Here is a 22244-nt window from a genome sequence, read left to right on the forward strand (position 1 = left end):
AGGTGATACCTCATTGTAGTTTTGATTTGCATTTCTCTAATAAATAGTGATGTTGAGCAGCTTTTCATGTGCTTCTTGGCAATCTGTATGTCTTCTTTGGAGAAATGTGTATTTAGGTCTTCTGCCCATTTTTGGATTGGGTTGTTTGTTTTTTTAATATTGAGCTGCATGAGCTGTTTATATATTTTGGAGATTAATCCTTTGTCTGATGATTCATTTGCAAATATCTTCTCCCATTCTGCGGGTTGTCTTTTCGTTTTGTTTATGGTTTCCTTTGCTGTGCAAAAGCTTTTAGATTTCATTAGGTCCCATTTGTTTATTTTTGTTTTTATTTCCATTACTCTAGGAGGTGGATTAAAAAAAGATGTTGCTGTGATTTACATCAAAGAGTGTTATTCCTATGTTTTCCTCTAAGAGTTTTATAGTGTCCTGTCTTACATTTAGGTCTCTAACCCATTTTGAGTTTATTTTTGTGTATGGTGTTAGGGAGTGTTCTAATTTCATTCTTTTACATGTAGCTGTCCAGTTTTCCCAGCACCACTTATTGAAGAGACTCTTTTCCCCATTGTATATCCTTGCCTCCTTTGTCATAGATTAGTTGCTCATAGGTGTGTGGGTTTATCTCTGGGCTTTCTATCCTGTTCTATTGATCTATATTTCTGTTTTTGTGCTAGTATCATATTGTTTTGATTACTGTAGCTTTGTAGCTTTGTCTGAAGTCAGGGAGTCTGATTCCTCCAGCTCCGTTTTTTTCCCTCAAGACTGCTTTGGCTATTCGGGGTCCTTTGTGTCTCCATATAAATTTTAAGATTTTTCTGTTCTAGTTTTGTAAAAAATGCCATTGGTAATTTGATAGGGATTGCATTGAATCTGTAGGTGGCTTTGGGTAGTATAGTCATTATCACAATATTGGTTCTTCCAATCCAAGAACATGGTATATCTCTCCATCTGTTGGTATCATCTTTAATTTCTTTCATCAGTGTCTTATAGTTTTCTGCATACAGGTCTTTTGTCTCCTCTTTAGGTAGGTTTATTCCTAGGTATTTTATTCTTTGTATTGAAAAGGTAAATGGGAGTGTTTCCTTAATTTTTCTTTCAGATTTTTCATCATTACTGTATAGGAATGCAGGCGATTTCTGTGCACTAGTTTTGTATCCTGCTACTTTGCCAAATTCATTGATCAGCTCTAGTAGTTTTCTGGTGGCGTCTTTAGGATTCTCTATGTATAGCATCATGTCATCTGCAAAAAGTGACAGTTTTACTTCTTCTTTTCCAATTTGTATTCCTTTTATTTCTTTTTCTTCTCTGATTGCCGTGGCTAGGACTTCCAAAACTATGTTGAATAAAAGCAGTGAAACTGGACATCCTTGTCTTGTTCTGATCTTAGAGGAAATGCTTTCAGTTTCTCACCATTGAGAATGATGTTGCTGTGGGTTTTTCGTATATGGACTTTATTATGTTGAGGTAGGTTCCCTCTCTGCCCACTTTCTGGAGAGTTTTTATCATAAATGTGTGTTGAGTTTTGTGAAAAGCTTTTTCTGCATCTATTGAGATGGTCATATGGTTTTTCTTCTTCAATTTGTTAATATGGTACATCACATGGATTGATTTGCTTATATTGAAGAATCTTTGCATCTCTGGTATAAATCACACTTGATCGTGGTGTATGATCCTTTTAATGTGTTGTTGGATACTGTGTGCTAGTATTTTGTTGAGGATTTTTGCATTTATATTCATCAGTGATATTGGTCTGTAATTTTCTTTTTTTTGTAGTATCTTTGTCTGGTTTTGGTATCAGGGTGATGGTGGCCTCATAGAATGAGTTTGGGAGTGTTCCTTCCTCTGCAGTTTTTTGGAAGACTTTGAGAAGGATGGGTGTTAGCTCTTCTGTAAATGTTTGATAGAATTCACTTGTGAAGCCATCTGGTCCTGGACTTTTGTTTGTTGGAAAGTTTTTAATCACAGTTTCAATTTCATTACTTGTGATTGGTCTATTTTCTATTTCTTCCTGGTTCAGTCTTGTAAGGTTATACCTGTCTAAGAATTTGCCCATCTCTTCCAGGTTGCCCATTTTATTGGCATAGAGTTGCTTGTAGTAGTCTCTTAGGATGCTTTGTATTTCTGCGGTGTCTGTTGTGACTTCTCCTATTTGAGTCCTCTCCCTCTTTTTCTTGATGAGTCTGGCTAATGCTTTATGAATTTTGTTTATCTTCACAAAGAACCACCTTTTAGTTTTATTGATCTTTGCTGTTGTTTTCTTTGTTTCTATTTCATTTATTTCTGCTGTGATCTTTATGATTTCTTTCCTGCTAACTTTGGGCTTTACTTGTTTTTCTATCTCTAGTTCCTTTAGGTGTAATGTTACATTGAGATTTTTCTTGTTTCTTGAGGTACGTTTGTATAGCTATAAACTTCCCTCTTAGAACTGCTCTTGCTTCATCCCATAGGTTTTGGATCGTCGTGTTTTCATTGTCATAAGTCTCTAGGTATTTTTTGATTTCCTCTTTGATGCCTTCAGTGATCTCTTGGTTATTTAATAACGTATTGTTTAGCCTCCATATGTTTGTGCTTTTTACATTTTTTTCCCTGTAATTGATTTTTAATCTCAGAGTGTTGTGGTCAGAAAAGATGCTTGGCATGGTTTCAATTTTCTTAAATTTACTGAGGCTTGATTTGTGACCCAAGATGTGATCTATCCTGCCGAATGTTCTGTGTGCGCTTGAGAAGAAAGTGTAATCTGCTGTTTTTGGATGGAATGTCCTATAAATATCAATTAAATCTATCTGCTCTATTGTGTCATTTAAAGCTTGTGTTTCCTTATTAATTTTCTGTTTGGATGATCTGTCCATTGGTGTAAGTGAGGTGTTAAAGTTCCCCAGTATTATTTTGCTACTATCTATTTCCTCTTTTAGAGCTATTAGCAGTTGCCTTATGTATTGAGGTGCTCCTGTGTTGGGTGCATATATATTTATAATTGTTATATCTTCTTCTTGGATTGAACCCTTGATCATTATGTAGTGTCCTTCCTTGTCTCTTGTAACATTCTTTGTTTTAAAGTCTATTTTATCTGATATGAGCATTGCTACTCCAGCTTTCTTTTGATTTCCACTTGCATGGAATATCTTTTTCCATCCCCTCATTTTCAGCCTGTATGTGTCCCTGGATCTGAAGTGGGTCTCTTGTAGACAGCATATATATGGGTCTTGTTTTTGTATCCATTCAGCCAGCCTGTGTCTTTTGGTGGGAGCATTTAGTCCATTTACATTTAAGGTAACTATCAATATGTATGTTCCTATTACCATTTTCTTAATTGTTTTGGGTTTGTTTTTGTATGTCCTTTTCTTCTCTTGTGTTTCCCACTTAGAGAAGTTCCTTTAGCATTTTTTGTAAAGCTGGTTTGGTGGTGCTGAATTCTCTTAGCTTTTGCTTGTCTGTAAAGCTTTTGATTTCTCCATTGAATCTGAATGAGATCCTTGCCGGGTAGAGCAATCTTGGTTGGAGGTTCTTCCCTTTCATCACTTTAAGTATATCATGCCACTCCCTTCTGGCTTGTAGAGTTTCTGCTGAGAAATCAGCTGCTAACCTTATGGAAGTTCCCTTTTATGTTATTTGTCGTTTTTCCCTTGCTGCTTTCAATAATTTTTCTTTGTCTTTAATTTTTGCCAATTTTATTATTATGTGTCTTGGCGTTTTTCTCCTTGGGTTTATCCTGTATGCGACTCGCTGCACTTCCTGGACTTGGGTGACTATTTCCTTTCCCATGTTAGGCAAGTTTTCAACTATAATCTCTTCAAATATTTTCTCATGTCCTTTCTCTCTCTCTTCTCCTTCTGGGACCCCTATAATGTGAATGTTGTTGCGTTTAATGTTGTCCCAGTGGTCTGTTAGGCTGTCTTCATTTCTTTTCATTCTTTTTTCTTTATTCTGTTCTGCAGCAGTGAATTCCACCATTCTGTCTTCCTGGTCACTTATCCCTTCTTCTGCCTCAGTTATTCTGCTGTTGATTCCTTCTAGTGTATTTTTCATTTCAGTTATAGTATTGTTCATCTCTGTTTGTTTGTTCTTTAATTCTTCTAGATCTTTGTTAAACATTTCTTGCATCTTCTTGATCTTTTCCTCCATTCTTTTCCCAAGATCCTGGATCACCTTCACTATCACAATTCTGAATTCTTTTTCTGGAAGATTGCTTATCTCCATTTCATTTAGTTGTTTTTCTGGGGTTTTATCTTGTTTCTTCATCTGGTACTTAGCCCTCTGCCTTTTCATCTTGTCTGTCTTTCTGTGAATGTGGTTTTTGTTCCACAGGCTGCAGGATTGTATTTCTTCTTGCTTCTGCTGTCTGCCCTCTGGTGGATGAGGCTATGTAAGAGGCTTGTGGAAGTTTCCTGATGGGAGGGACTGGTGGTGGGTAGAGCTGTAAATGTATATTTATATAGAATTTCCATGAAAGATTTTTAGCTTCTCTTTCAAGATTTAGGTTTAGGTTTACTTATAGGGTGAATGAGAGATTAAAGTGTAAATATTTGTTATGTGGAATGCCCATAGTTAATATTTTCTAGTGTGTTAGACTGAAGCTGAATATAGATATTTCAGCCACATGGTTTATTGAAGCTGAGTTTCCTTGCAGCCCTAATTTATCTTTAGCATTTTACTTTATGCTATGTTTAAAGTTTTACTGTACTCATTGAACTGTGCTTGATCATTAATAATGGCAGCTATCTTTAGTGAGATGCATGTTACCCTCTAGCAGGTGGTATGGTCTTATAGTCTAAGAGATGTATTATGAGTCAGAAAGGAAATACTTCTTATACAGGACTGTATTATAAAATGAGAAAAAAATACAGGCATCTTAAAAATGGAATAACATTTGAATTGGGAGAATAAAACAAAACAAAACAAAACAGGTTTTCCTGAATAATAGTTATGTCCCCTTATCCCTGAAAGGAGAAATCGTAATTCACAAATTTCTATTATGAAATCTAGCAGAAGCTTGGTCGATAAAGTGCTGATGTTGTTAGTTGAGATAGCTCATCTGTTACTTTGTGCTGTATGGAGGAGGAAGAGAGAGATGGTTACCTTGGAGCATGTACATTGTCTAGCATTAAAGCTGCCAGAGAAAATAAGTATACATGATCTTACTACTTAGAACCCTGAGAACATTTCTAAAGTTGTATTGGCCTGCATACTACCCATTTACATTTACACCAGTGGTGATTCTTAAATACGGCTCTAGTTAGAGTGCAGTGTTTAATTATTAATTCATATCTTCTCTTTGGTACCTTTATCTTAAAATGAGGGTTTGGAAGATGAGAATGTAAGGTCAAGATTTACAGGCACAGTTAACAAAGCTCTATAATTGGATTCATAGGAATCAAGGTTTAGGTTCAGTTCACCCAGCAATGTGACATTGGGTAATGCCTTTAAGTCTGTAAATGGGGTAATTATCCATGGTCTCTTTAACTCCTCGGGTAGCTGGGAATATCCAAAGGGATTATTGCATGGGATAATAGTAAGGGAAGTTCAGTACAGAAAAGCGGAATACCTTATTATTATTTTCCATTGTGTGGTAAAAGTAATCACATCTCCTTACATTTCTTTCATCTTCACTTCAAGCTTCATTACTAACATATGTGAGTCCAAAAAATGAAAAAGGATTCAATTCTGTAAACACGTCAGTTTTGCTAGTAAGTTTCAGAGTAGAGAATGGAGAAATAGCTTGCACTGTATGAAAAGTAGTACTTACACTGAGAATCTTCCTTCTTAAGAGATATTGTACTGGGAATTTAAAAAACTTTTAGTAGAGATATAAGGGACAGTATATTATTCCAACCCCAGCTGGGACTCTGTTATCTCACTGTGTGGTTGTTAACCAAGTACATGGTTACCATCACTTTTCTGATCACTTTTCCATAATGTATTTGGGACGAAGAGGGGTTTGTGCCACTTTCTCTCCCACTTGTTTAGCTCCACTATTCTGGTGGCATTTTCTCTTTTCTGTCATATTTTGCTGTGCTTTGGCGCACTGTACACGTGTTGTTTCTGTGTCAGAGAGGTCACGGGGAGCAGAGCCCTTTGTATAAAGCTGAGACCCTCAAAGTGGCCTCCACAGGGGTGGAGGAGAAGGCAGGGTGGGTATTCTTTTGTTGTGCCCTTGTCAGTTACTTCCTACCTACAATAGTATTCTAAAAATTATATGAGCGTGTATAGCATATCACTGAAACATTGGAAAGCTATCTTAAAATTAAAAACATGTAGAAAAATTTAACTTGTTTACCAAATAGAGTGTCCATTGTTTAAGAGATACATGCTCAAGAAGTTAGAGTTGGCTTGGGGATTTATCTGTGTGTGCAGACTGGTTTATAACATCACGCTTATTCTTTGATTTCTCCACCTTTAGGAGGGGCCTTTCTTGTTTCTTGCTGTCTATCATACCTCCAACCCACATTTAGAACACTTCATCCTCTACCCACAGGAGTCAGTCTTAACCATCGTCCACCCCCTATTTCTCCAAGTCTTTAATGTGTTTCCAGAGAGACAGCCCAGGGTAGATTTTGATAGCTTTAGTCTGACAGAACAATATAGGGTGTCATGGAAACTCCATCTGTGTTTCCCATGAGGTCACAGGTTATTTCATCAATATGCTCCTTTTTTTTTTTTTTTTTTTTTTTTTTTTTTTTTTTTTTTCAGTTTTATAAGGAATATTGGTTTTTTTTTTTTTTTTTTTTTTTTTTTTTTAGTGTCTAGCAGTTAGTTGCTAAGTCAGATACACACAGACATATACACACAGCTACACACTCTGCTTGTGCAAGAAGGAAACACTAATTCTCAGAGACTGATCTTTCTAAATGAGAGTTCTCAAACTAGTAATCCCCTAGCCAAACTCAGCCCATAAATACATTTTATTTGGCCCATAGTTTTTCTTTATTTTTAGAAATTGAACCAGTATTGAAAATGGGCACATTTCATATAAAAATTCAGATTTCTGGCTTTTTAAATGAACATTGTAAGATTTAGATACACTAGACCAACAATTCTACATGGCAAAATTTGACTCAACTCAGTAGGGGCTGTCTCCTTTAGTCAGGACCTGTGGCCTTCATTCAGCCACAGTCTCTACTAGTCCCTGTTACTTCCCTCAACATGGAGGCCATGCTAGTTGCTATTCCTCACTACGTTGTTCTACTCTTTCCTGCCCACTTCACTCCCTGGCATTTTCTGCCTCTCCACGATAGACCACAGTCAAAACCCATAATTCTAAGTCATAGAAACTCAATGTTATATTCTGATTCCTGACTAAACCTGTTCAGTGGCAGTAATCACTGTTCAAATTTGTCATGTTTTTATCCACAACAAACTTGGATCTGTAGCAAACTTACATTTTTGGACCATAAAGTGGAAATGATAAATAAGGAGTAAAACCATAAAATCTGCCTGATCAAAATAATAATTTTAAGAATGAAAGTACGATATCTCTTATAGGTGGAATCTAAGAGAAAGATGATACAAATGAACTTATATACAAAAGAGAAATGGACCCAAACTTATGGTTACTAAAAGGGAAGGGTGGGGGGGATAAAGTAGGAGTTTGGGATTAACATATACACACTACTATATATAAAATAAATAACCAACAAGGACCTAATGTATAACATAGAAAACTATACTCAATATTTAATAATAACCTATAAGGGAAAAAAATCTGAAAAAGAATATATATATTCATATATATATATATATATATATATATATATATATATATCTGCATCACTTTGCTCTACACCTGAAACTGACAAAATGTTATAAATCAACTATACTTCAATAAAAAATAAATTAAAAAGATAAAATAAAGAAGGGGTAAAGATGTAGAAAGATATATATATATATAGTGGATAGGTGACCGTCACTGAAAGCAATTTTAAGTGTTCATGTGTTTTGGCAAGGATAAACATATTCTACTTTTTTTCCCCCCCAATTCATAATGTCCTAGAGTAGATGCTACAGACAGATATGTGACAATTATAAAAATGGAGTGGGATTCCTTGAGGAGAGAGAAAACAAGGCAAAAGTCTTATTTTCTCAATTCTTCAGTTGTGAGCTGTCTGGTTGTGGTTGAGAAGGAAGGAATCATGGCATATTAAAGCTGGAATGATGCCTACTAACATTATGTACCTTCTCCCACACCCCAACATTTACAGATGAAGAAACTGAGAATTAGAAATGCTGAATGACTGGCCCATAGTCATACTACTCATCTTTTGCAGTATCTGGAGCACAGGGTCTTTGGCCAAGAGATAGTGCTGCCCTTGATCATTTGAAATTCTCTCAGTACATGCAGTTGGCATTGATCTCTTATAACTGCAGGCTACATGATGTACCTGTTTCAGTAAGACTTAAGTTGGTCGGTGGGCAGGGAAGATGGTCATATCATGGACTAGGGTGAATTAAATTAATGTAGTTTTCATTTTTACAAAATGTTTCATCTCTGTACCTGTTAGGCCGTGAGACTTTATGAACTGTGTTTAATCCATTGCTCTTTTTACCAAGGCAACATAGTGGAGAGAAAGGAGCCCTGGTGATGAAAGACAGACAGCTCTGATTTATGTTCTGGATCTGCCTAGTGTTTAAAACCATGACCAGGAAATTTAATCTTTCTGAATCTCAGCCACTTTATCAGCATGATGAAGATAATGCTACTCAGCTTGGTGGACTGTTAATTTATTATTCATTGAACAAATACATATTAAACCCCTACTATGTGCCAGACATTCTTCTTAATGCTAGTAGAGAGTCAGAAAAAAAAAAAAAAAATTCTTCCTTACCTTCCAGAGGGCAAGATGGGTGTAAGGATTAAATACATATCTGCAGTGGTTCTTGGCATAGAGGGCATACTCAATAATCTTCATTTTACATTCTCTCTCCTATTCTTTTACAAAACCAAGCCCTAAGATCAGGAAAATCTTTGCTCCCAAGTTTCACTATAGAAAACAGAAAAGCATATGAATTGCCAAGGATGGGACTTTGCACATAACCAGCCACAATCCAAAATATTTTTTTCCTACGTACCCAGCCTGAATAAGATAGGTGATATTAAACAAAAGGGTAGGTGCACAAGCACCCCAGCTGCACACTTCCTCATGACAACATATGCAATCTCGTCCTTATAAAATACAGAGGCAGGCTCAACATTACTTGTATTTCAGAATTTTTGTGTGGCTCCTGGGACAATATCACAGATATTTGCTCTGTCATTGTTTCTTCACATAACAGTTATAAGGCAAAGTAAGCTTCTCCTGCCTCTAATTTCCTACACACTAGAAGTGAGGTTGGGGGTAGGTGATTAATCAAGAAAAAAATTCTTATATCTTCTTTTGATCTTCATCTCTGAAAAAAAAGAAAAGAGTTTAAGCAGAAGTAGGCTGAGGAGAGGAGATCTTGAAGGCATTCAGGAAAACTAACAAGTGAATCACTTATTTTTTTTTTCCCCCAAAAGAATCATTTGTTGATAATTGGGGGAAGAAAAGAGAATCAACACTTTGCTGGGCCTCTTCTATATGTTATTTCATTTAATTCTCACAACATGCAACCAGCTAATAAGAATAATATATAATTGGTATAAAACACACACAGTTTAAGTATAATTTTAGATTAGGCATCTTTTGCCCCTATTTTTCCACTTCATCATAAGTGAGGTTCCTCATACCCCATTAGCAGCTGTGATACAGGTCTGTGTTTGCCTGAACTTTGTTTCATTTCAATCCAAGGTATACTTTAGTATTACGTAGAGTTATTTGATGTGGTGACACCTCCCTTAGATAACATCGTGGGGTAATGTCGAAGATACTAGGTGAATGTCATCAGACATCAACTTCAGGCCTGCTGCTAACTGGCTGCATGGCATGGGTTGGTTAAGTCATGTGATCTTGCTGGGCCTCGGTTTCCTCACCTGTGAAATGAGATGAGGATTGACTCCATTAACTGTAACAGCCTTGTAGCTCAACAAAGCCAGGTTCTCAGGGGATGTGTGTGTTTAAATTAGTTTTACTTCGAGATATATGGCTGCCTCACTCTTTCAGAATACTAGAAATATTCTGAATTCTCACAAAAGTAGAGTTCTACTCTCTCCTCAGATATGTGTGTGTGTGTGTGTGTGTGTGTGTGTGTGTGTATAAAATTCTAAAATCCTCCCATACACACCTGTCATTGGCACCTGCTCCAGGTAAGCTGATGGAATAGGAAAAAGGAAACAGGTGCCTGCAGTTATAGATCTCCTCTTTCAGAAGACTGGATCCTGAATTATGAGAATGCTGTCTCTTTCCTAGAATCTTCTTCCTCTGCCCTCTTCTCTTCATCCCTAATCTTACCCCCTTTCAGTTACCTGAGATGGCTAACCCGGGCTAAATTATTTTTGAAAGTTGTGGCCTTATACTTTACATGCCTGTATTGTAACAGAAGAAATCAAAGACTAATTTTCAATTGCAATTTCAAGCTGTAGCGGAAGTGAGGATTGTTCTGGAGGATGGGAAGGTAACTTCAGGGAAGACAAGCTTTCTGAGCAGCCCACATCCTATAGATGACAACAAACATGCATGGATTTAAGAAATGTAAAGCCCCAGTGGAATTCCCGGTACATAGTAGGAACTGAACACGTGGTAAATCTTCTTATTCCTCCTCTTCAAGTCAGCTTTGCATATTGTATAATCTACTCAGATCCCTGGTAGGCTTGTCCTCTTTTAAAATCCCCTTGAAAGGGCCTCCCTGGTGGCGCAGTGGTTGAGAGTCCGCCTGCCGATGCAGGGGACGCGGGTTCGTGCCCCGGTCCGGGAGGATCCCACATGCCGCGGAGCGGCTGGGCCCGTGGGCCATGGCCGCTGAGCTTGCGCGTCCGGCAACGGGAAAGCCACGACAGTGAGAGGCCCACATATCGCAAAAAAAAAAAAAAATTTATAAAGTAAAAAAAAAAAAAAAAATCCCCTTGAAGCGTTTGAAACCTGGGACAATGTTTTAGAATTTTACCTAATGTATTAGTTCTACAAATGAACCATTTTTCTCTTGCGCTTTCTTTTATCTTTCTCTGGCTCTTGCTAATCCTTTATTTTATTCTCCATTGCTCTTTTCTCTCCTTCCTTCTTTTGAATGTGTACCTTTTACATCTACGGAATTGCCATCTCCTAATATTCTTATTATCCAGCCCACCTCGCTTGTGGCCATGGGGTAAAGTAAATTCTCTGGCTTGGGAGCAGGTCTAGTAATGTGCAGAAATACCATCCCTGAGACAAGGGGAGAATTTAATATGTTTTCTAATCTCTTCTTCCCCTGTGCCTTTCCTCTGTTGTCCCTTGTATCAAAGTACTGAGAGTCGGGCAATCTGTTGTTTTATTTTTTCTTTTTTTTTCCATTTTCTTTTCTCCTGCCTTGTTTTGTTTTGTCAGCTTGTAGAAGACTGAGAACCAGGGATGTATGATGAAAGAGCCTGACAGTCTGAAAGCAGGAAAACAGCAGAGGGGTGGGCAGGACTGAGGAGCTTGCTGTTGACTCCTGCCCATTCCTGGCATTCTTCCACTTCAATGAACCCTATTTATTTACTTTTCTTTAAAAATGAAGTCAACTACCTGTAGGTTTTTAAAATTAATTTTTATTGGAGTATAGTTGATTTACAGTGTTGTGTTATTTTCTGCTGTACAGCAAAGTGAATCAGTTATACATATACATATATCCACTCTTGTTGAGATTCTTTTCCCACATAGGTCATTACAGAGTATTGAGTAGAGTTCCTTGTGCTATACAGTAGGTCCTTATTAGTTATCTCTCTTATTTACAATAGTGTGTATATGTCAATCCCAATCTCCCAATTTAAAAGATATGGAACGCTTCTTGAATTTGTGTATCATCCTTGGGCAGGGGCCATGCTAATCTTCTCTGTATTATTCCAATTTTAGTATATATGTGCTGCCGAAGTGAGCACCTGCCTGTGGTTTTTATTGCCCTCCTTCCCAGGTCTTTGTCTTTCTTATGCCTGTTGCTTATTTCTGCCTCTACTTTTTCTTTCTCTTTCTCTTTCTCTCTTCCTCTTTTCCTAGATAACTGTCCTCCCTCTTCTCTAGCTCATACTTTTTTCAAGGACGGCATAAATCCTCTTCATTTCATAAAAGATGGGCTAATCATCAATAATGATAAAACAGAAAATGTGTCTTGCTTTATAAAGTCAGATTTTTTTTTCATTTTCACATTTCCTCTAACTCTTGAAATAACCCTAAGAGGTATGTATTACTGTCATTCCCATTTCACAGGTGACAAAACCAAGCACAGGCCCCACATTACATTGAACTACTAGGTATTCTGATTCCTGATAGTATGCTCTTTGTGCAAAATTTTACTGTCTTTCCCTTTTAGTGTGTACTGATCTGTCCCTTCTCCGATTTATTTTAGTACTTGTGCCTGACTGTGTGTAATTTAATATTTAATTATTTACTGTCTAGGGCTATTCTGAAATGACTTTATAAATCACTTCATATATATTAGTTTATTCTGTCTAAAAAGATTGTTGGCCACGCGAAGATGGTCATTCTGTCTTATGCTTCTCTTGGAGTATCTGATTCAGTATCAGTCATCTATGTTTAATAAGTATTTTTAAATGGTTGATTTGAATACAGAAAAGGAAAGATTTATCCTATCTGAACAAGTTTTATATCTCCTTATATGTCTAAAAGTGTGTGGATAGGTGGTAATAGTAATAACGATGGTAAGAACACTCGTTGTTCACAAACTGCGTCAGCTTTATTCCTCCGTGAGAACCATGGATGCTTTCACTGTTAGGATTCCCCCCATTTTACAGATCCTGACCATGGAGCAGACAGTGGCAAAACCACTTCTGCCTGTGCTGCCCTTTGTCAAAGTGAATGGAGACTGCCTCCCTTTGGGAGGCATATTACACTGTATGTTGTAAATGTGACTAGTCGTGTAAGCCACGGCGGTATTTACCCAAGAGTAAATGAGATTTTTCTGAACAAAGTCAAATGTTTAGAACAGCACTGCACATCTGGATAAGCTTAATGCCATTGTGTTATACTACTCTCACCTTCTGTGAAGTGTGATATTTATTTAATTCCTTTACCGTTTTGAACTTCTAGTTTTTTGTTTTTTTCTTTTTCTGGCAGAAATGGTGAAAAGGGAGAGTAAAGAGCTGGCTTGGGATGTTTTTCTTCTGAGAGGAGGAGTACCTCTTAAAGGAGGAAACAGGTGGTGAAGTGCCTCTTCTCTTCCTTACCCTTACGTGACTTCTTAATTTTCCCGTCTTCCTAGGTGGTACGAGAGTCTGGCTTTCATGGCTAAGATCTACAGGAAGTGTTTCTTCCTCAGCTGGAGAAATATTTAGACAGCAGTAGAGACAGACTTGAATCCCCCGCCCACAGTAGACCTCTGGTCCCATCCAGTCTTTCACATGAGAAAACTGAAGCATGCTGGATGTGTTTCTAAAGTTTTAAAATTATTTTTAATAATCACAGTACTCTCTTCCTTGGAGACTGACAGTCTTGTTTATTTTTTCCCTTTCACTAGCTTAAGTTTTGCAGAATTTTGCAGAATTTACTCTTCTTTTCCTCTTTTTCTGAGGGCAGGTAGGAAGTCCCACTCAAGGTTATCATTCAGGTGTCTTTTAAAAGAGACAATGGCACAAAGATGCAATGCTTGCTTCGTAGTCTCACTGGGAAGCGGTGGTAAAGGAAGGGATGCTTTCAGGACAGTGAGTTCATTCTTTGTCTGAACAACAGGTCCGTAAGTAATATTGCAAACATAATGAGCTAAAACAACAAACAAAACAAAATGAGATGATGTTCAAGAAATCCCATAAAAGAGAACATGAAGGAAAAATTGGGGGCACATATGCAGTGTAGGTATTATTGTGGTGGTTTGAGCTTTCTTAAACACAGAAAAGTGCCACCCTTTGTACTCAGAGTGGGTTCCTGGGGTAAGCAACATCTCTGATGAGCTTGTTAGAAATGCAGTCTTCAGCCCCACCTCAGATCTACTGAATCAGAATATGCATTTGACAAGAATACCAGGTAGCTCTTAGGCACTGCTATAGGCTTCTGCCTTTTTGCATCTGACCCCTTTACCTCTACCTGCCCCTTTATTTTACCATGTTCTTCCTGAGAATTCTGATTTGATTTCTTGGCTGCTGGATCAAGCAGCCTATTTATAAGAAATTGTATAATGCCATAGAGGGGATTAGTATTTAGCTAGAAAAACACAATTCTGATGTCAGACTAACTATCTCTGGGGGTGCTGGTTGTATATGTTGCTGGGTGCTCTGTGGTTAATATATAATTGCATTCCTGAAAGGCAGAAATTAGATCAATATTTCTTCATTTCCTTGGATTCAAGAGTAACACACACCAGGATTAATAGTTCTCAGGTTTTTTTCAAAATATTAAAATTTGTTCTATGTTGACCGAACAATAAATCATTTACTCTCTGAGTCCTTCATGCTCAAGGAATACTGAAACAACTACCGACTCTGGTTGCAAGATTAAACCTCTGAAATGATATTTACTGATACATTCTTTGCCAGAAAATACCACCATTTTCTTTGCCAGTTACCATGGGTTAATAATGAACTCCTACAACCGTACCTTTTGTTTGTTATTGCTTTATGTGAAGGAAACACAATGAAAGCATCTAGAAAATTCTCACCAGCTATTCTCCCCAAAATGCCATGACATCAGGTTTGTTCTGTACATTACCATATAATTAAGATTCAAACCTGCTTTGGTCCCTGAGTGTGTTGCTGTGGTGTTGAGGTCTTTCTAGCATATTTTTCTTGGTATTCAGTTACAGAAGCCTGTTTGCTGAAGGTCTTACTCCCATCTGATATTAGAATGGGAAAAACTTAGCATGTTTTTTTCCTCCATAGTTGACTACAGAGCCAAAATAAAGTATATTAACTGGTGATTTGGGATAATGTCTGATTCAAATCAAAAGGAAAATCCATTTTGCTTTAGTAGGTTCAATTCTGGGAGAATTAAAATTTCTTTCACTCTGTCATGTCTGCCACTGTGACTGAATTATCTGTGGTGGCCCTAATTCAGTATTTTTAACTTTTAGTCGTTAATTGTACAGCAGAGGATTTGATCAGCCTTGCAGAAATTTGAATCGGTTTTTAATAGAATAAAAAATACCACTTTCTCTATATCAGGGGAACTTCATGAACACAGTAGGTACTCAAAAATACGTGTTCTATTTCTTAGATTCTCAATAAAGATATTGAAATTCTACCCTGTTCAGTAGTTATGCCTAAAATTAAAGAAAGAGAGTACAAGGGGAATTGTTTCTTTTTCTTAATATTGAAGATAATGCATCATGCCAGAAGAAAAATTCTAACATCAATAGTTCTTTAATCCATTTCTAAGAGATATGCCTTTGCCTAGAAGTATGTTGATTGACCTTCTGGGTAATTTTAAACCCGAAGCTCCACGTCGGAATTGGAATCAAAACACGTATCTTTCTTGCTGAGCACAATATTCTTTGCAATTCAACAAGAATTTATCATGTGCCCAGCATTATGGTAGGCAAGGGAAATCCTAAAGATAGAAAATATGGTCCCTTCTCTTTATACAGCATATTTATTATTTCATGAACTAGAAGCTCAAAGAATATATAAGTTGGAGACTTGCATTTAAAGACTGTCATTATCTGTTTTCACCAAGCTGATGCAGGTCCTCTTTTAGAAAGGAGCACACTAGCTACCCAATTCTCAAACTCAGTTTTATCCTAAACTCTTCCCTTTCTCTTCCCACTATACCCAATCTATCATCATCCACTTGATTCTACCTCCATAATACATCTTGATTCAATATCTTTGTCTCCATTGTTTATGCTGCTAATTTAGATTGGCCTGCATTACCTTTGGCTTGGACCGTTGCAGTATCCTTTTAACTTTTTAACTGCTCTCTCTGACTCTGGCTTTCTACCTAGCCACTTTCTTAAAACATAGATCTAAAATTGATGCTAGTCTTATTAGTATTCTCTGTCATTCACAAGATAGAGTTCAGACCCTACATTCTAAACTTAGGCTTCCAGTTTTGTTTCTATCAGCATAGATACTTATACCCTACATTCCCTCCAGAACACAGCTGTTTCAGCATCTGGAGTTTTACTCATCAAACTCCCCTGCCTGGAATGATCTTTCTTCTCATCTTTTCTCCATTTGACAACTAACAAAGCACCTTTCAAATTTTCATTTAAGAAAGTGTCTTCCCATCATTTTCCTAAGTAGAATTGACCTTCCTTACCCTTGAGTCCCATGTAGATTGGGCACACTTCCATCCTTATTCCCACTGTATCTATTTCCATTTGATCGTAAGCTCCTAAAGACAGGATCCAGATATTTGTCTGTCTAGCTCCTGGAAGAGTGAGTAGAATGTAGCAAGTGCTCATCACAAGGCAAACGAGAGCATGAATGACAAATGTGTGCTAAGAAGATGAATGGCCAAAATGTGATACTCCTGTGGAAGAATATCTATGAAGAGAAGAGGCTCATCCAATGGATGTCTTATATTGCTGCTGTAACAAGTTGGCACAAACTTGGTAACTTAAAAGAGCGTGAATGTATCATCTTCCATTTCTGGAAGTCAGAAGTCTAAAATGAGGCAATAGGGCTGCATCCCTTCTGGAGGCTGTAGAGGAGAATCTGTTTTCTTGCCTTTCCTCGCTTCTAGAGGCTGCCTGCTTGCATTGGCCTGTGACCACGCATCACTCTGACCTCTACTGCTGTTGTCACATCTCCTCCCTGACTCTCCTACCACCCTCTTCCATCCTTTACTTACCTCATGATTATATTGATGCCACCAGTGTAATTCATGATAGTTTCCCCATCTCAAAGTCTTTAATTAATCACGCCTACAAAATCCTGATGTCATGTAAAGTAACATATTCACAGATTCCAGGGATAAGGATGTGGACATCTTTGGGGGACCATTATTCTGACTACCACAGTCAGGATCAAGCCATTTCTTGGATATGACAAATACTTTCAGGCCTATTGTTTTGAAAGGAAGATGGAAAATAACCTCGCAGGGAGGAGATGGCTGGTACTGAAGAAATTAGAAACACACCCACAAAGACCACCTGGGGCTCACAGGCAAGTTTACAGGCTGATACTCATGCCCACATTGAGCATGTATATATTCCGCAGGCACCTTCATATCCAGTCTTTTCTGACCCATCTCCAAGTCAAGGCCTTCCACAGTGCTCCCTGGACTCCACATTGCCCTTGTGCTTTTTTTAAAACTCTTTCTGAAGATGAACCTTAGCTTGATTTCATGTGTTACGGTGCTGGATGGAGGTGATTTGCCTTAGCTGCCACCCACCTAAAAAGGGCCCATGTGGGTAAAAGGTTCTTTTTCTACAAGCTCACTTCAGTCTTCTTGACATAGCAAGGGACACTCAGATCTCTACTATTCAGAAATCAGTTGGAGTGCTTGAGAGAAGAATGTGAACATCTTTGGTTTGAGATGGTTGTGATTTTCTGAAGAGTTTCTTGCTTTGTTGTTCCTTTGAAAAGCCTCAGGAAAAACTCTGTCAGACTGATTCCAAGACTCATGGCCTGAAATACAACTTGCCCATTGATATATGTCTGCCTTTAAGATTCTCTGTCACTCCTCTAAGGTCACATGTTCTTTGTCTTAACTTTAAATACAGTTTTGTTCCTGAATGACTGAAAGCTTCTTTGATGCTATTGTTACCCCTTCATGTCCTTGGCTGGTAGACAACTTTGAGTAAGTCACACGACTGTTTAAATTTCTCTGCTTCTTTTCCCTGGAGACCTGATGGCCCTCCCTGTCTGGATTCCTCAGCCATCTAACCCTTCACTCTACATCCTCTAAATGTGTGTTTGCACACTTGTGCATGTGCATGTGTTGGTATCCTGAGAGTCAAATGCCTTTTCTCTTCCCACTTAACTGGATTCAGACTGTAATAAGACTATGTTCTGAAATAGCAGCACTAATCCTCTTGCCCTGAAGGGGATGGTGTTTAGAATCTTGAAAAGTCCTTTATCAGACTAAACTCTATTTCTTTATAGCCAGGAACCTCCTTCTATCATAAATACTTGTCATGAAAGTGCCTTCAGCTGACAAGATAATGCCTTATCAATCATAAAATCCCCAAATTATGCAGATGTCTCCTTCTATTCTGTTTGTATTGTCATTTGTGTAAAAAAAAGAAGTTAGAAGCATAGAAGCAGGATTCAATCAGGTCACTTCCCCCATGTGCTTGAAAAGTCAAAGACTTGTTTCTCACTGGATTTAAGAAACAGATTGTCATTCAGGCAAAATCAATTAATAGTAATTAGATACTCACTTTATTAGGGGGCAGTGGGTGAGGGGGAAAAAGTGGCATAAGGTAACTTTCTGGAAAATTCAAGTTCTGCAGTGTTGACTGAATTTGATTTTTGTAGAATGGTTAACAACCCGAGGGCATTATCCAGAGCTGTCAGTTATATATCAAGGAGTTCTCTGAATTTGGCTAAGCTTATTAGGGATAGCATTATCATTTATGAGAAAATTCCATGAGGTTTTTTAAGTACATGGAGTCCTCGAGCAATATGAAAGACACACACAGTGAACCAGGAGATAGGCAGTGCTCAGTCTCAGGAGAACGACAGGTTGTCTTGACCCAGGCTGGATTTGAAGCTGAGGTTCACGTTACTGCAGAGTGGAGTTTTAGATCATGAAGTCCCCTCTGGCTCATCTTCTCTGCTTAGTCTGTGTTAATTTTTTTTTTTTTTAAGTACCTGAATTACATTTTTATGTTGCTCTATAAATAAAGTGCTTGTGACATTTTTAATACATTGACAGTTCCTGTAAGTCACTGCTCCTTTCATTTAATTGAAAGGCGGATTGGGTCGCTTGAATTTGGTAATGCGGTATCAAATGGAGTTCAAATCCAACTTGGAAATAAACCAGCTCCTTCAAATTTAAGTACAAATGAAGCCTTAGTACTGTTTAAATCATAACTCAAAAGCAACTTTATTCAAGGAACCTAAATCATTATATAATCTGTTAGAGAAACCCACAACCAAATATAGTGAAGCGTTAGCTCTGAAGTTAGTCGTCTCGTTTTATTTTTCTTTGTAATTCAGGAACCCAGCAGATTAGCATGCATTTAATTGTCCATTCACCAAACATTAATTTGTGCCTGTTATATATCAGGACTGTTATACAGCCTGGAAATACAGAAATAAATATCACAGGTCAGTCTTTTAAGAACAAATGTATAGAAAGAGTTGTGGGACAATGTGGGACAATCACTTTGCCTAGCCTGGGGAAGGACAAAAGATTGCCTGGAAGAGATGATTCCTGAGCTGAGCTTGAAAGGGAGGAGGAGGTAACCAAAGCAAGCACTGGGGATTAGAGGGTGGCCATTCTGAGAAGTGGGAAAGCTGAACAGGAACGGAGTTTTCCGTGTGTAGAATGGGAGCAGCAAGAGATATTTTTTAAGAGACAGCAAGGAGACCGGCATGAAAAGCCTGGTATAACACACTGGTAGTTTTGGTTCTAACCTGAAATTCACAGGCAGCTATTGCGGAGTTTTAAAAACAGACCACCATGTGACTTGGGGTTTAGAGAGATGACTCTGACAATGTTATGGAAGAGAGATGGATATTGGAGAATAGTGCAAAACTGGAAGCGGGGAGACCAATGAGGTTTCAGAATCCAGAAGATGGCTGTCTGGTCTAGAGAAGGAGAGGTGAGGATGTGGGATGTAAAGAAAAGGGAAGAGTGAAGGGTAACTCTTCTTTCTTGCTTGATCAGCTGGGTGGATGGCAATAGTGTTTGCCAAGAGAGGGAAAAGTGGAAAAGTAGTAGTACTTTGAGGAGGAAAAGAGGTAAGAGAAGATGAGTGCCATGTAGTTTAGGATGATGGTGCACAATAATAACATAAATAAAATATTCTTGAGCAACATTGCGTTACCTTCTTTCCTTTAGTAGCCCATACCTTTCAGTTCCTTTTAAATGAAATCTGCTTTCACTATATCATATTAACATTATCAACTTTTGTGCCTTTTTTCTGTATGTCCCATTTCACTCAACCTCTTATCGCGTGTTTTCCCCTTTTTTGTAAGGTCCACACTTTTCTGGTGTAACTTTGGCATCCCACTTACCTCTTGTGTCTTAGTATCCCTGTCTGTGTTACAAGGTTAAATTTTAGCATTAGAGATACACATACAGTCTATTCCAACCCAAACAATCTCTTATTCCATAATCTTGGGGTTTTAATGCTGCTTACCGGTATCAGACCTTCTCTTTGCAAATGATTTGATATTCCTTGGTTGATATCAAGTTGATTACAGGAGGGGGCCAACGTGGGAGCAGCTAAGCCAGAACAAATTGCCCAAAGCTAATAACTCACCCCTGATTCTGCTGTGTTTTTCCTTTAAAAAGATTAAGAGAAGGAACTGAATGAGCCTTGGGGCAGAAAGAGCAGCTGATGTTCAGCTTACCACCTATTTCTGAATTGTAAGCAATTTGAGCACTTTGATTGTGCTAAGAAGCAAGGTTTTCTAATAATTATGCAGCATACACCTTGATCATTACAGTAGAACCAATCCCATGACAGATCTGTCCCAAATTCCCTCATTATATACATAGAGAAAAGGAGTAATAAGATAAAATGAGGAAGAGTGAATTGTCCAGCAACAAAAGAGGGGAACTACAAATTTGAGAAAAGAAGGTGTACTTCCAGAATGGAACTTTAAACTCTTCAGATAGATAATTTCCCCCTTCAGTCAAAAACCCTGCCATAAGTAATATAACACGCACAGAAGTGCTTTTTAAGTGTACCTATGAAATCAAAGATGGAGTGTGGTATCTGAATTTCCTCTCCAGATGTCCACTTGGCTTCCTTCCTTACCTCCGAGCAGTGTTTACTTGGATAACACCGTATCAGGGAGGTTTTCCTGACCGCTTTATTTAAAATTGCCCCACTAGCCAATTCAACACTCTCCATTCTTTTTTCTTACTTCGTTTGACTCCATAGCACTTAAATCCATTTAACAAGCTACATGTTTAGCATTTTTATTTTGTTCTATGTACATCTCCCCCTGCCCAAATAGAATTTAGAGTTCCTTGAATCATGGATGTGTGTCTCTTTTGTCCGTCGCTCTATTCACAGCCCGAAGAACAGCGCTTGACACATGGTAGACACTCAATAAATATTTGCTAAATAAGTGAGTGGTCAATTGTTTTAGAACTGTTTGCATCGCATTTTTTTCTACGAAATTTAATGTCATCATTTTTTTCTTACGTTTAAAAAATGTACTAAAATTGTTGTATAACCACAAAATTATGGTTATAAAACAGGAGGACTACTATCTTATGGTTATAAAACAGGAGGACTACTATCTTAAGAAAGATGAAAAATATCTTAAGTAGTTGATCCTACAAGATCTCCATTGACTTTTTTTTTATGGTTCTCTTTTTTTTTTTTTTTAATAAATTTATTTATTTATTTATTTATTTTTGGCTGTATCGGGTCTTCGTTGCTGTGCTCAGGCTTTCTCTGGTTGCAGCTGGTGGGGGCTACTCTTCCTTGCAGTGCGTGGGCTTCTCATTGCAGTGGCTTCTCTCATTGCGGAGCACGGGCTCTAGGCAAGCGGGCTTCAATAGTTGCAGCATGTGAGCTCAGTAGTTGTGGCTCATGGGCTCTAGAGCGCAGGCTCGTGAGCTCAATAGTTGTGACGCACGGGCTTAGTTTCTCCGCGGTATGTGGGATCTTCCTGGACCAGGGCTCGAATCCGCATCCCCTGAATTGGCAGGCGGATTCTTAACCACTGCACCACCAGGGAAGTCCCGCATTGACTTTTTTTTAAAGGGAGAAATCTGGTTTAAACAGGATAGATTTAAGGTAACTCTTTTATGATTCTTAGCTTTAGAAAATGGATTTTTAAAGGGTTTAAAGGATTTTCATACTCTTGTGAAGTATCTTCTGGAAATATGCATATAATAGCCTAAGGGGAGGGGGGAGTCATGTGAATATTTTGCTTCTGGCTTTGAAAGCTTTTCATTCTCATTTGAATCATTTGAATAATAGTCTCACAGTTGTTCCCCCACTATCTGTTAGATTTAGAGGTTTTGGAGGAAGCTCAGAAGTGAATGAGTAGGCAGAGTGTTCATTGATTACACATATAAGCAGAATAATGTCAATTTATCAATTTCTGGTTCATGCCTTTTTTTTTTTTTTTTTTTTTT

The sequence above is a fragment of the Lipotes vexillifer genome, unplaced genomic scaffold (assembly GCF_000442215.2).
Source record: "Lipotes vexillifer unplaced genomic scaffold, Lipotes_vexillifer_v1.1 scaffold92, whole genome shotgun sequence".
Lineage (NCBI taxonomy): Eukaryota > Metazoa > Chordata > Mammalia > Artiodactyla > Lipotidae > Lipotes > Lipotes vexillifer.